This window comes from Vulpes vulpes, chromosome 6 (genome assembly GCF_048418805.1).
Source record: "Vulpes vulpes isolate BD-2025 chromosome 6, VulVul3, whole genome shotgun sequence".
Taxonomy (NCBI): Eukaryota; Metazoa; Chordata; class Mammalia; order Carnivora; family Canidae; genus Vulpes; species Vulpes vulpes.
This window is the reverse complement of record NC_132785.1, coordinates 105889700-105905400: the sequence shown is the minus strand read 5'-3', so window position 1 is coordinate 105905400 and position 15701 is coordinate 105889700.

The following is a 15701-nucleotide window of genomic DNA, read 5'->3' as shown; positions in this document are numbered from 1 at the left end:
AACGGACAACATTCTTTAATGTGGGATTTCTGAAATCAGACATTTAGTTAAAAACTCAGGAAGCTGCGGGTGAAAAGAGAACAAGATTGTTGGTGCTGGATGGCAACCAGGGATTGGTGTGCAATATCGACGTAATCATTATCAAGAACAAATTCAAGGTTTATTCTTGAATTGTATTGTGTTACCAGGAAAACAAAAATTTGACATAAAATATCTAAAGGTTTCTAAGGACGGGTGACCTGGGCTGTCTTCATCCATGTGGGTCCAGAGGTTGATATTTATTTTTTTTTAAGATTTTTATTTTATTTATTTATGACACACAGAGAGAGGCAGAGACATAGAGGGAGAAGCAGGCACTTCACAGAGAGCCAGATGTGGGACTTGATCCCAGGACCCCTGGATGATGACCTGAGCCAAAGGTAGATGCTAAACCACTGAGCCACCCGGGCATCCTCCAGAGGTTGAAATTTAAAGTCTTCTTCCCGAGGCATATCTCCTTTCCCATCATTCTATACTGATTAATGAATATATTCACTCTTCCATTCAATAAACAGCAATTAACACCTGCCATGTGTTAGACCCTCTGCTAAGCACTAGAAATTGATGAAATAAGTCCCGCCCTTACCATTCTGCCTAATGGGAACAGTACACAAGCAGATATATGTATTACCTTGGGCTAAGTCATGAAGTGGTACCTCCAAAACCAGGAAGAAAACGTGCAACCTAGGGAAACCACACTTAACCTAGTGAATAAAATATAATTTCAGTGGATACCCCAGTTATTTCATTTATTAAAATTGAAATATAAAAATTTTCCTTCCCCGGGTTTAGCATTTGGCTTAAGCATCTTTGTAGAGCTGGCTGCAGCTGTTTGTAACACTTCGAGAATAGGATGCTTACTGAGAGATGGGTGGTTATTAGGGCTCTTCCTCTGGGGAGCTCTGCATTTCTGAGACCAGCAGTTTCTTGAGGGCTAGGCATAAGGGAACAATCATGTGGAAATATAAGCAGTGAGTTCCAGGTGCATCTGAAGAAAGGCCTTACTGTGTGCTTCCCTTGATACAGTAGCATTGAAAATAATAAAATACTTTGGAATAAACTTAACCAAGGAGGTGAAAGATTCATACAGTGACAATCACAAGACCTTCATGAAAGAAATTGAAGAAGATACAAATAAAAGGAAAGATATCCCATGTTCATGGATTGAAAGAATTAATATTGTAAAAACATTCATACTACCCAAAGCCATTTACAGATTCAACATAATTTCTGTCAAAATTCCAATAGCATTTTTCACAGAAGTAGGAAAAGAATCCTAAAATGTATATGGTACAATAAAAAAAAATAGCCAAAATAATAAAGAGAAGTAGAGCATACCTAAAAGCATTACACTACCTGATTTCACAAAGGCATAGTCGTTAAAACAGCATGGTATTAGCATAAAAACAGACACATAGACCAATGTAGAGCCCAGAAATAAGCCCACTCATATAAAGTCAATGGATATTTGAAGTGATATGGAATGGAATATTCAGTGGGGAAAGGATAGTTGTTTCAATAACCGATATTGGGAAAGCTGGATATTCACATACAAAAGAATGAAAATGGACCCCTCTCATACGACTCACAAAAATTAACTCCAAATGTACTGAAGACTTAAATATAAGACACAAAGTGGTAAAATCACTAGAATAAAACAGAGAAAAATCTCTTTGACATTGGGCTTGGCAACAACTTTTTGGATATGACTCCAAAAACACAAGTAACGAAAGTAAAAATAAACAAGTGAGACTACATCAAACTAACAAGCTTCTGCACAGCAAAGGCAACAGTCAGCAAAATGAAAAAGCAACTTATAGAACAGGAGAAATATTTCAAGCCATCTAGCTGATAAATAGTTAATATCCAAAATGTATAAGAACCCCTATAATTCAATAGGGGGAAAAACGGTTTAAAAATGGGCAAAGGATTTGAATAGATATTTTTCCAAAGAAGACATACAGATGGCCAGCAGGTACATGAAAAAATGTTCAACATCATTAATCACTAATTTTAAGGAAATGCAAATTAAAACCACAATGAGATATCACTTCATGCTTGTTAGAATGGCTATTTTCAAAAAGACAAAAGTCAAATATCAACGAGGAACTAGAGAAAAGGGAGCCCTTGTAACACTGTTGATGGGAATGTAAATTGGTACAGCCACTATGGAAAACAATATGCAGTTTCCTTCAAAAATTAAGAACTAGCAACTGATCCAGCAATGCCACTTCTGGATATATATCCAAAAAAAAGGTAAAAATACTAACTCAAAAGGTATATGCATCCCCGTGTTCATTGCAGCACTATCTACAATAGCCAAGACATGGAAACATGTCCCGAGTGTCCATGGACACGTGAATGGATCATACACACACACACACACACACACACACACACATATACACATTTATGATTATCAAAATTATTGTCAAAATTTCAGTGGCATTTTTCACAGGAAGAGTCATTATTAGCCATACAAAAAAGAAGGAAATCATTTTCCTGCTACTTACAACAATATATATGGACCTTGAGGGCATTACACTAAGTGAGATAAATCAGAGAAAGACACATATATACTGTATGAACTCGCTGTGGGATCTAAAAAAGTTGAACTCATAGAAATACAGAGTAGAATGGTAGTTGCCAGAGGGTGGGATAAATGAGGAGATGTTGATCAAAGGGTACAAACCTAGTTATAAGATGCATAAGTTCTAGGGATCTAATGTATAGCATGGTGACTACAATTAACAATACTGTATTATACTTGAAAGTTGTTAACAGTGTAAATTGTCATAGTTATGCACATACGAAAACAGTAGTAATTATGTGAGGGGATGGAAGTGTTAACTAACTTTATTATAGTAATTATTTTGCAATATATATCAAAAAATCACATAGTACACCTTGAATTTTATATGTTTTATATAAGTAATATCTCAGTAAAGCTAGGGGAAAACATACATATAAAATCAGATATTTTATATGTATTTACTTATATTGATATATTTTATGTACTATATGGACTTTCTAATATGTGATATATATAATTTCTTATATACATATGAAAAACATTTTATTTCATTATATTCCATTTCATGTAAAATATTTAATTACACACATATACATATATCTGTATATATATCACACAGACACATATATATTCTAATATATAATTTGTACATAATTTTAATATAACATACATTTATATTATAAATATTATTTATATCTATTTAAAAAATGATAATAACTAACTTCATAGAACAAGCCCACACTTTTTGCTACAATGGCCAACAGATTAGTTTACACACCAGGAATTAAGCAAACAAATAAATACATAAGGATTTCGGTAGGCAATTTTCTCACTGTTGGAGAAGGGAATTACACGTATAAAAGGAAGAAAGATTGGAATAAACTCCAGTAATGTGGCTGGAAATTAGAGGTGATGGTATGAAATAATTTGTATTTTACATAGATAAAAAGAAAAATATAAGTATAGGTATATGTGTGTGTATATGTTGATATGTTTCCTATTTCTGTCCCCCGAGAGAGTCTAAATGCAATAGTACCACAGTAGCTATGAACACACCTAACACTCAAACTTTTATATTTAAATACCATTTTCCACTGAAAGGAACTATGGCTCCATGGTGTAGTGGATGAAACTGGAATAATTTGCTGTGCAAGAAAATAAGAAGGTACTTAAAGAATTATGGAGACATGTCAAAAGAATATAGGAGCCTTGAGGGGTCTCCACTGGCCAAATCTAGAACAATATAAGCATCAAAATAAATAATGACAGCAACAAGTTGCAAACTTTGAGTAAAATAGAAATCAATGAGTTCATGGTGGTAGAAAGAAAAAAAGGAGAAAGGAAAGCTCTACCAGTAGAATACAACTAATAGATGAAGAAAAAAGATAGGATTAGAAAATCACCATTTTGCAACCATCATTGTAACTGATTCAAGCCAGAATCATCAATGGATGCTAAAATTTGTGAGTCAAAGTTTGATGAGGAACAAGATATTGACAGAGTCTCTATGTATGTCCCCAAAATATTCATTCTCAATATATTATTATTAATTAATAACCACAGCATGTTTACCAATAAACATGACAGCTATAATACTTGGGAGATACCATCTTAATCAACTGGCAAAAGTTCACGTAAGTAAAAACTGGTGATGGAGAAAACCAACCTCATGTTGCCTCCTGATATAATACAATGAGAATACAGTGAGAACACAGCAGTACTTCTTCTATATAAATATATAAGTCACGAGGAAACATCAGACAAACACAAACTGAGAGAAATTGAAGTGACTTGTGTGTACTCTTCAAAAATGCCAAGGTTATGAACGTAGATTCTCCTAGGTTAAAAGTCAGTAAGAGACAACTAAATGCAACAGGTGATCTTTAATGGGATCCAAGACCTATAAATGACAATAATGGCATAACTGGTGTAAAATTCACCAGTGGACTTCGTTAGATTAAATTGGATCAATGTTATTTTCCTGATGTGAGACTGTACTGTGGTTATTTAGGAGTTTCCTTGTTTTTAGAAAATACACACTGATATATGACTGGATAAAGAAGCATCACATTTGTAACTTACTGTCAGAATGATTCAGAAATGCTAATGCCTTAAAGAATATGAGGGAGCTCTTTGAACTATTTTTTGCAACTTTTTTGTAATTTATAATGATTTCAGAGACACCTGGGTGGCTCAGCGGTTGAGTGTCTGCCTTCTGTTCAGAGCATGACCCCGGGATCAGGTATCAAGTCCTGCTTCGGGCTGCTTGCAGGGAGCCTGTTTTTCCCTCTGCCTATGTCTCTGCCTTTCTCTCTCTCTTTCTGTCTCTCATGAATAAATGAAATCTTTTTTAAAAATGATTTCAAAATAAAAGTTTAAAAAATATATCAAAGTATAATTGTTCTTCTTGCAAAAAAAAAGGAAACAAAACAACAATAAAAATCACCTTCACTTTCAAAAGTGTTCACCATAACCAAAAAACAAAAAACAAAAAAAACAAAAAAACAGAAGTGTTCACCATAGATTTTCTTAAAAAACCAGCTCTCTGTTAACTGTACTGAAAATATGATTTGACCTACTATTTTGTGAATATACACAATAATGTGATTCAGCAAGACATTTCATTCATTCACTCAGAAATTATGCTGTATACAGGATCTTTCCCAAAACTCCTCTAAAATATAAAATGAAATATATAGGTAAATTCCTAAATCTTTATTTAAGATTTTATTTATTTATTCATGAAAGACAGAGAGAGGCAGAGACACAGGCAAAGGGAGTAGCAGTCTCTCCCCAGGGAGCCTGATGCGGGACTCGATCCCAGGACCCCTGGACCAAGACCTGAGCCAAAGGCAGACACTCAGCCATTGACCCACCCAGGTGCCCTTCCTGTGTCTTTTGATTACCTCATTACCAAGTGAGGTGTTGCAGGAAAGTATGTAATAGAATTGATCAAACCTGGTGACAAATTGAACAGAATGAAAACAAGTTGGCAATTTAGTTGCAGTGATTGTATTGGCAGGTGAAGGTCAAAAATGTGACTAGTGTCAGTGCATCTGGTGCGTATGTACATGGCAATGACTTCAGGGAGGATAAGGGCTTTGGCACCACGTGGCCTATTTCCCAGGGCTGTGAATTTGTGACACTTGACAACTGATGTGCTTTTCTTAAGACCCCCCCCCCCACCACACACACACACACATTTTCTTTTCCTCACTCTGTAGTGTAGTCTTTTTTTCTTTTCCTGAGAGTTAAGGCCTATTTTCTTTGCACTTTGACAATAAAAAAAAAAAAAAAAGATTCTCAGTAAATGTTGCCTCCTGTCCAATCCTGAGAGAAAACTAATGTCAAAAATGCGAAACCATTTTTTGCCACTAATGAGGTAAAAATGGTTAGGTATTTTGGAAAAGGATCTTTCTCAAGGGATGGCTTGAAGGCCACAGCATCCATATCGCTTGGGGCATTTATGAGAACTTAGCAATAAAGATTCTAGAACCCCACCTCCGACATCAGTTGAAATTTCTAAGGATGGGATCAGGGAATGTGCTTTTGAATAAAAATTTGCATTGGTTTGCAAACCGGCCTCTGTAAATGGAGCAAGGAGACTGAGAAAAGAGGCAGGCCACTCCAGAGGGGTAGGCAACAGTTCCAATAAGCAAGGGGACTTACATATGAGGCTTGTCTTGAGCAGCCACAAGATGAGTAGGTCTCTGCACCCGCCTGCTAGAATCTTAAAGTTTCTGTAGAGGCCTCAGCAGAGCCCAGCCCACATACCCAATCCAGATGGTCTCAACAACACATTATTCTCACAAGGCTGCATCCTTGAAATGGTTCCTAGTGCAGGAACAATGGATAAAGCATACATTCCAAGGACAGAGGAGGGGATGAGAAGCCTCTAGTTGCCCACAACCAGCTTGAGGGTCAAACAGTGGTCATGTCTTCTCAATTACCTCCTCTGACAGTTTGTGACTGACCCACAACCTGTGGGATGCTTCCTTCCTAGAATACCTAGCATTTCTGTTACTACTAATTACGTAATCTCTTTCCCAGGAGAGGGCCTTAGGAGGAAAGCAGATTACAACATGAAGTGGATTTCATGATGATAGTTTAGCACTTAATCTATGGCTTTGAAAAACATGTGTCTGGGAATGGATGTGTTTATTTCATGGTGCTGGAATGATACGGTCTGCAACTCAGAAGTAATGTTAGGTCAGAATGGAATGCATATTTACAAAGCCCCGGTGCTTTAATAATTAGGATGCAGGAATATGCGTGTATATATACAATACACATGAAAGAAAATTTATATCAACAATACATTTTTAAAAACCCACACCAGCCCCAAAATACACTGGAGTGTATTGAACCATGGGATTCTGTTCACACCGATTGTTTGGACCAAGCTTCTTCATCAGATTACCTCAGAGACACTATTTCATATAACCACCATCCAGATGTTGTGGTCAGAATTGTCACAGAATAGGCAACTGCTTGTGTGATGTGACTTGAAATATTCAATAGGTCCCCTCAACTAAAAATACCTCCTCCCAGCACTCTCCTGCTAGGTGCTGGGATTCCTATAGTTTATCAAAGTCAGTTACACACATGTTTGTTTAGGACCATGGTAAATGGCCAGGGAGGTAGTTCAACAAGAAGGATCCTTTATTGAGGCAAAATCTGTCAGTTACAAACTCTATCAAAATTCCCAGCCACCAAAGGTCACAGGGAACCCAAAATAACAAGAACATTGAACATATAACACCCTCTTTAAAACACTGCAAAGCTTTCTTCTTAAGAAGAACCGTATTTTGGGCAGCCCTGGTGGCACAGAGGTTTAGCGCTGCCTGCAGCCCAGGGCCTGATCCTGGAGACCTGGGATCGAGTCCCACGTCAGGCTCCTGCATGGAGCCTGCTTCTCCCTCCTCCTGTGTCTCTGCCTCTCTCTCTCTCTCTATGTCTATCATAAATAAATAAATAAAATATTTAAAAAAGAAGAAGAACCGTATTTTAATCCATTAGAGGCCATTAGCAGGTGTTTAAGAATTGGGGCTCAGCTCACAGGGTATTCTCAGCCCCCTTCAACCTTGTGTTTGCCCACTCCTCATTGATATCCTGAAGAACATAGAAATGAAACTTGTGCCATTTTCCCAAACCAAAGCCTGAGCAGATAACCCTGTTTTTCAAAACAATAGAATTGTATCCTCTGCCCAAAATAAACTTTCCTGCAATGGCTTTTGCCCCTTTTCACACCATCACCCAAGACCCAGTAGCAGTTTTCTCTTTAATCTGTAGAACATTTTCATGACCCCAAAAAGTTCCTTCTTTCTCCTTTGTATCCAGCCACCTCCCTCCACCCTTGTGAGGCAGCCATCAGTCTGTTTTCTGTCCATATGGTTTTGCCTTTCCCATAATGTCATATAAACAAAATCATACAGTACACAGTCGTTTGTGTCAGGCTTCTTGGCATAATGCCTTTGAGATCCATCCACAATGGTGCAAGTAGACTCGTCTGTTTACTTTCACTGCCAGCTAGTGTTTTCATTGTATGGACATACCACATTTTGTGTATCCATCCTGGCTGTCTTGATAAGTATCACACTTCTGGTATGCTCTTCTCCCAGGAGGACATGACCCATTTGAAATGTACTGACCTGTAGAACATATAAATAGACTCTCTAACAGACACTGTTTATTGTCTACCAAACCTACTCCCTGTGCCATCCCCATCTCTGACCCCTCTCTATTCTCTACTTCTTTGCTGGCTTCCTCCACTTTTGGCAGCCTAGTCCCACTTCCACCAGAGTGGATCTTCATTAGACTACACTACTCGTGGGAGTTCCATTTCTGTGACCATGTTGTAGATTTATGACCAGTGAGACTTGATGGAAAATCTGCTGGAGGTTCCTGCAATACTTTGGGGAATCAGGGCTAGAGATATGACCTAGGTGGAAGTTAAAGCCATGGAACTTAGAGAATTTTCTGTAGCAGTGACAGACACCAAAACAGGTTCAAAATTGGGAGAATCCTCCAAGCATATAATTTGTGTTCATTACACGTACTCATACACACACATATATCCTGATACAAGCCCATGGACTCCTCCTACTGAAAATCACTCTACTAGTCCTTCTTAAGAGACTTCCAGCTGGAGCATCAGGAACTAAATGGATTTTAACTTGCATCTCAGCAAGATATAAGTGTGTCCACTAGATTTAATATACAGGCAAGCAAGCAGTTAGCATTTAAAATACCCTGACTAGAAATGTTATTCTAAGAAGAGGGTTGCCCTAAGCTGATCTTCTCTCCATTCACAAGAAAGAATTATAAGATAGGTCTTTGAGTTCTTTGCCATTAACTCAAAATGCCTTCTCATTCCTACTTCTCTCCATCTGACCTCCTTTCCTGAAGAAGTCTTTCCTTTCTCCCTCATTCTCTGCAACGGACCTCTACTCCATCATGCACACTCAGCCATCGGCCCTCCTCACCAGCTCCACCTTCCACCTTCACCTTCCCCACACTGTTGACATCACAGCTCTCCTCTTTATGAAGAACATGGTTATTCTGCAGCAAACCAGGAACACAAGAGCAACCAAAATTAATTCCTAAAGGTCTGGATAACAGTGCTGCTGAGTTGTCTTAGGTATGTCTTGATATGTCTTGGGCATGGGTACCTTGGTCTCCCCTTCTCCACAGTCCTAGAGGGAATGGCTTGCAAAGACCTGGGTCTGAATCAACAGGTGTTATGGGTTTTCCTAAACTCAGGACAACTAGTTTACCATGTTAATGCAAGGGCAGGCTGCCTGTGTAATATTTTTAGCCTTTCTATGTATTTTGAGTGCTGCTAATTTTACCAATGAAAAATATTTCTAATGTGCATTGTGCTAATTAACAGATCCTCTGGTGTTGATGGGATATAAAGATAACTGAAGCTGTATTTAGTAAGCCCACCTCCCTTCCCCACACACGTGGGCTTCAGAGGAGTCTCTAGGAATTCCCTAAACTACTCCTGGAATAGACACTCCTGACTAGGATATTTTAAATATTAAGCTTATCTGTTCATTAAATATCACTAACACATGTACATCTTGTTGACATGCAGTTTAAAAACACAAGTTCCTCATCCCCAAAGTTCTGTTGAATTGGAAATTCACAATGGAGCTAAAAATCAGTGAGGTGCCATGCTCTCTGGGTAATTTGGGTAGTTCAGATACAGCTGAAAGTTTGAGGACTCCTGCTGTCCTGGCCCCTACATGTACTCACTCTGGAAAATCTAAACAAGTCAAGGAAAGAACCAGCCCTCATTCTTCTTCCCTTCCAAGGTTCAAACTATGCTAGAAGCCGCGCACAAGTTGAGAACAACTCTGGAGGATTTACGAGCCACAGATGACAAAACCCACTCCTTTCCTTATCTGGAGTTCCCCAAGCTTCTCCAGGCGCATGACCACAGAGGAAATGGGCCCTTGTCTCTTTCCTATTTACCCCAGCACTGGGGCGGGTCTTGGTTTGGTAAGGAACATCCTTTTTTGGGAAAAAGAAAAATTATTCTCTAACCAAGAAGAGGAAAATTTGAATAAATGTAACTGCTTAGAATCCACAGCTGTCCTGTACCTTAGGTGGGTTTCAAACAAATCTTTATCATAATAACTCCCTTCCCACTTGTTTGCCTTTCATTTAAATATCTTAAAATGCGGTAAAATCGTATTATCCCCAAAAAATAGAACTGATGAAAATTAAGATTAAAAACTAATCGCCAGGGGGAAATTATTAGAGTGCTTAGTTTTGAGATGATAGGTTGTTTAATAGAATTGCGTACCAGGAATGAAAACTATTTCATGTAATGGAAAAAGATCGAGGTTTAAGAAAATATACACACATAAATATTTATACTGAGAGAGTATTTTTAAGTAGGAGATTTTTTTAACTACTGTATCAACTCAAATGCGAACACAAAATTATTTTAGGGTAAATCAGTTCCCTGTTTGTATCTTTTCCCTCGTAATTAAAAAATAAAAGATTGCAGCAGATGTGCTGACTGACCAATCCCAACCTAAAGCCAGGGGTGACCTCAGATTCCCCCAATAGCACAGGCTATCCAGGGTGTATGGACACTGGGTCCTATTAGGGTAGAGGGAGGGAGGAATGGGGTACCAGGCAGTCTCCTAACCTCGGCCAAACCAGTACTGCTGGCTCAAAATTCACCCAGGGGATTCACAGGCATCTCTTAGACTCAAAGCAGCAGAAATCAGGTACAAAACAAACCTTGGCAGTGTATCCGCTACAGGTGAATACAGGTGAAGGTGTCATGAGGGGTCAAAGAGCCATGAGGGGAGAAAGAAGGGCAGGGCTTCCATCAAAGGGTTTCCCTGACACACACCTTTCTCTCCTCTACTATCTCTTCCAAGTTGAGTCTCCAAGTTTTCCCCAGATAAAAGTGGCTTCACATTTAATTGCTCTTATTCCTTAAGTAATTTTGTATCAATTTAAAAATCTGACAGGTATCTACTCTTAAAGGCATGGTACCTATTTTCTTTGTGAACATAAAAATGTGCTCAAGCAGAAGAGCAAATGGAAGTGAAACATGTTTAATCATGAAAACAGTAGTGTGTATGTCTAGATTCTTTTTTTCTGTCGAGACATTTATATCACATAGTTTTTTTAAAAAGAACACCTGTTTTTATAATTGGGACATTAAAGACCCAGAAACAAAAAGAATGGATTCTTTTAAGAGAAACTAACTGGCATAATAAAAGAAACACTTGTCAGCTAGGAGGGACCAGTGTGAGTGAAGGCTCAAAGCCAAGCCAGAAGAAAAAAAAAAAAAAACATGATCACTTAGGGTTCCCAGCATGAAAAACAAGCTCTCCAAGCAGAGACAAGACAAGTGACACCTGGAGTTGGTATCTTGGTGAAGGTTTCCCTAAATCCATCCCACCCACCACCCACCCCCAGATAGGAGGTAGCCTGTGAGGAATGCCATAACCCTGCTCCCATTGCCAAGGACTGACTTAGGATAGCCTGAATATGGACCATGACTGACAAAGAACTTCTCCTCGCTTCTCTGAAGAGACATGGGAATGGACAATCCCTGTGCTTCCACTAGGCATTGTCTCATTGGGATGTGGTCCCTAGAGCTTGGCAGTCAGCTGGCCTGAGGACCAAACCCACTCACAGGGGAGAGAAGGATGGAGAGTCTCAGAGAAGCAAAGCCAGGGCATGGGTGCCACCTGGAGCCTGTCCTGACTCTGTTCTTCCTGTTACATAAGGTAATGAGCTTCCCAATATTGAGCCAGCATGAGTCAAGACTTTGAATTACTTGCAGCAGAAAGCTTCCTTACAGACACAGTGGGGTCTGGTAACCCCAAACAGTTCTAACAAGCAGGTAAACTTGGCAATTCAAGCAGGTAAACTTGACAATCCATTTTTATTATTGGTAGATGTTTGGGGCTGCACATGACAAAATGCATGATGAATAGGTTTTAAACAACAAGGATAGTTCTTGATCTCTCCTATCAAGAAATAAGTAGGCACTGGGTGTTGTTCAACTTGTTGACAAATTGAATTTAAATTAAAAATTAAATTAAAAATTAAAAAAAAGAATGAAAAGAAATAAGTAGGTAGGTACTTCTAGGCTATCCATCTAGTTAGACTCCAAATCTATCATCCTCAGATAGCAATGTAAAAAAGCTGGTAGGGAGACATGGAATTTTTTTTTTCACGTCTCTACTTTGTCCAAGAAAGAAAATTGCTGAAGCCACTTAGCATACTTCCTCTTAAATCTCATTGGCCAGAATTGGGCAGATTACATGGCCACCCTCCATTTTTTCTTTTTTAAGATTTTATTTATTTATTCATGACAGGTAGAGAGAGAGAGAGAGACAGGCAGAGGGAGAAGCAGGCTCTGTGAAGAGAGCCCAATGTGGGACTCGATCCCGGGTCTCCAGGATCACACCCTGGGGCTGAAGGCAGTGCCAAACCGCTGGGCCACCGGGGCTGCCCAGCCAACCTCCCTTTAAGAAAGGACCTTGGTGGTGGCTTCCAGCATCTCATGGAGGTGGCTCTGTCAGGCAGGAGGACATGGGAGGAGAATGACTTCTGGGTAGGAGGCCCTGTCTACTTAGCCAAATCTTCCAGCTCAACTTCTTTCAACCCAAGTTCTCTGAAGGAAGAATTTCATACTCTTCTAGCACAAAATATATAATAATCTATCAGCTTAGTTCTAAATATTATATATCTAATGAATAGCTGGATTCAAATTCTTAGAAACACCTGTGAGTTGCTCATTGTGTGAAATGCCAACAGCAGAGAGAGCAGGCAAGGAAAAAGCTTTCACTTTGCTGGTTTAAATCATCACAAAGCTCTCTGGGCAGAAAGTTAGTGGAGGTAGTGTGCGTCCTCCTGTAGGAGAATCATATATGTTCAAAGTCCTTGGCTTGTTAAAAGGGTCATTAGAAAACAATTTGATCCCTGAAATATTTAAAACAATGCCTGGATTTTATCATATCTTCACAGTTTCTTACGTTGTTCTTTTTTTTCCTGCCCCAATATCAACACCTATCCAGGGATTTATGGGATCTGATCCAAGACATTTTCTACCAATATATATTTTACAGAAACAGTAAAGAGGGCAAGGAAAGTGGTATGAATTAAGTATCTATTATGTACCAGACACTGTAGGTATTTGCCCTGTTTTGATTCCATTAAAGGAATAGATGAGGCAGTCTAGTAGAAAGAATATAGGCTGGTTGTGTGTCCACCCACAAATCCCTTCACTTCTCCAACACCCTGTTTCCTTATCCCTAAAATAGGGATAATAATAGTGACTACCTCATAGCATTGCTACAAGAACAAAATGAGATCATCCAAGCACAGTGCTTAGCAGGCAGTGAGTGCTCCAAGAGCGATTGACACCCCTGTGGGGTTGCTATCACTACATCCAGTGGTTAACAGTATCTGGGGGATTATAAGAACTGATTTTTAGATTTGCAGGAATTTTGCAATCTAGCTGTGAAACAGTGTTAGCTTGAATGCACATATTTACACCACAGAAATCAGCAAGCACTACGAAGCAGAGCTTTTCTTCTTCCTGGAGAGCCAGTTGTAAAATCAGTGTACACCACTGATTAGCTCTATTTGATAGATGCAATTCAGAGAGGTTAAGTACTTACCCAAGGTTACACAGCAAGTAAAGGGCAGAAATGGGATGTGATTTCAGTTCTCTATCACTTCAAACCTGGCCTCTTTCTCCTCTTTTCCAAGTATAAATGTAAAATATTGTGCCATTTCCAGAGTCTATCATTCTTTCATGTAGAATGATATTCTAATGCTATTTACTGAGCACACATGCATGTGCAGAGCATGGTTCTAAGAACTGCAGGATCTACATACATATACTACCCTCAGAGGGTGCTCATCATCACATTCAAGCTAAACCTTCAGATCATTTTCATTCAATCCACTTGTTTGTCACTGCACTAGATTAAGTGTCGCTACCCTAGGACTCTCTCCACCAGAGAGGTGGGTGAAACTGTGAGCCTGGTGAACTGCCTTGGGGTGGGTTCCACTTCACCCTGACTGCGGCCCCACTGCAGGGGAAATCTCTTACCCTCTTCCAGACATGTCTAGGTCAGAGTGTAGGCAGATCATTTAAAAACCTGCTAATCATATGTTAAGATATGATTCTCTACTTGGATTTTTTTCCATTTTCAGAGAATAATCTTCATGAGAAAAGAACCCGGGTGATGAACTGAATTGATTGCGAAGGCACCTGTTGGCCATCACGTGTGAGTTATCACCTGTAGGACATCACCTGTGGGCCATCACAAACCAAGTACTTATTTCCCTTCCTTCCTGCTTCTCCACCCAAACAGAGCACAACTTTTGATGTTTCCCAAGCATTGGTTGTTCTAATACTGCCTATGGTTTCCATACTCTCTCACCTGTTTATAATAAGTCCTTTTTCTTTAAATCAGCTCACTTTTCCCCCCTCAAATTAAGTTTAAGAGAAAATGTTGTGCCAGTGTCTTAAACAGAAAAGTATAAAGACTTATCAAAGATAATGATTGTCATCAAATAAACATGTAACTTTTAAAATAGAAGAATATTCATATGTTTAAGTCCAACCATCCTCTTACAGGCCACCAGTAGAATATTTATTCCACCCTCAAAACATTGCTCTAAGAGGTGGGATTTTCTCTCCTCCCAGGAGCTGAGTTAGCATTTAAGATACCCAACCAGAAATGCTATTCTAAGAGTGGTTACCCCAAGTTGATCTTCTCTTCATTCACAAGAAAGAATTATAAGATAGATCTTTGAGTTCTTTGCCAATAACTCAAAATGCCTTCTTATTCCTATTTCTCACCATCTGACCTCCTTTCCTGACAACGTTTCTCTTTCCTCCCTCGTTCTCTGCAGCAGACCTCTGCTCCATCATGCTCATTCAGCCATCAGCCCTCCTCACCAGCACTCCTCAACAGCCCCACCTTCCACCTTCACCTTCCCCACACTGTTGACATCACAGCTCTCCTCATTTATGAGGAACATGGTTATTCTACAGCAAACCAGGAACACAAGAGCAACCAAAATTAATTCCTAAGGGTCTGGATAACAGTGCTGCTGAGTTGTCTTAGGTATGTCTTGATATGTCTTGGGCATGGGTACCTTGGTCTCCCCTTCTCCACGGTCCTAGAGGGAATGGGTTGCAAAGACCTAGGTCTGAATCAACAGGTGTTATGGGCTTTCCTAAACTTAGGACAACTAGTTTACTGTTCATGCAAGGGTGCTCTACCTGAGTTGGGAATGTCATAAAAAAAAAAAAAAGGAAAGAAAGAAAGATAAGAAAAGAAAAGAAAAGAAAAAAGAAAAAGTGACTACCAATTGACCCATGAGCTGGGCCCAGGCACTTGGAGGCCCCTCCCTTCTTCCCCTGTCCTGGAAATATGCATTCTGCTTGCCTTTCCCACTCTCAGAGGCTACTTCAAGGACATAACCTTGAGGTAGTGATATGCCTTTTAGAACACCTGCACAGTTTATGTGCCTGAACCCAGTGAAGGCCTCTTTATAACATTTAACATTTGGTGGGCAGGGACAGGGATCCATTCATCTTACTGCTGCTCAAAACAAGCCTCATATG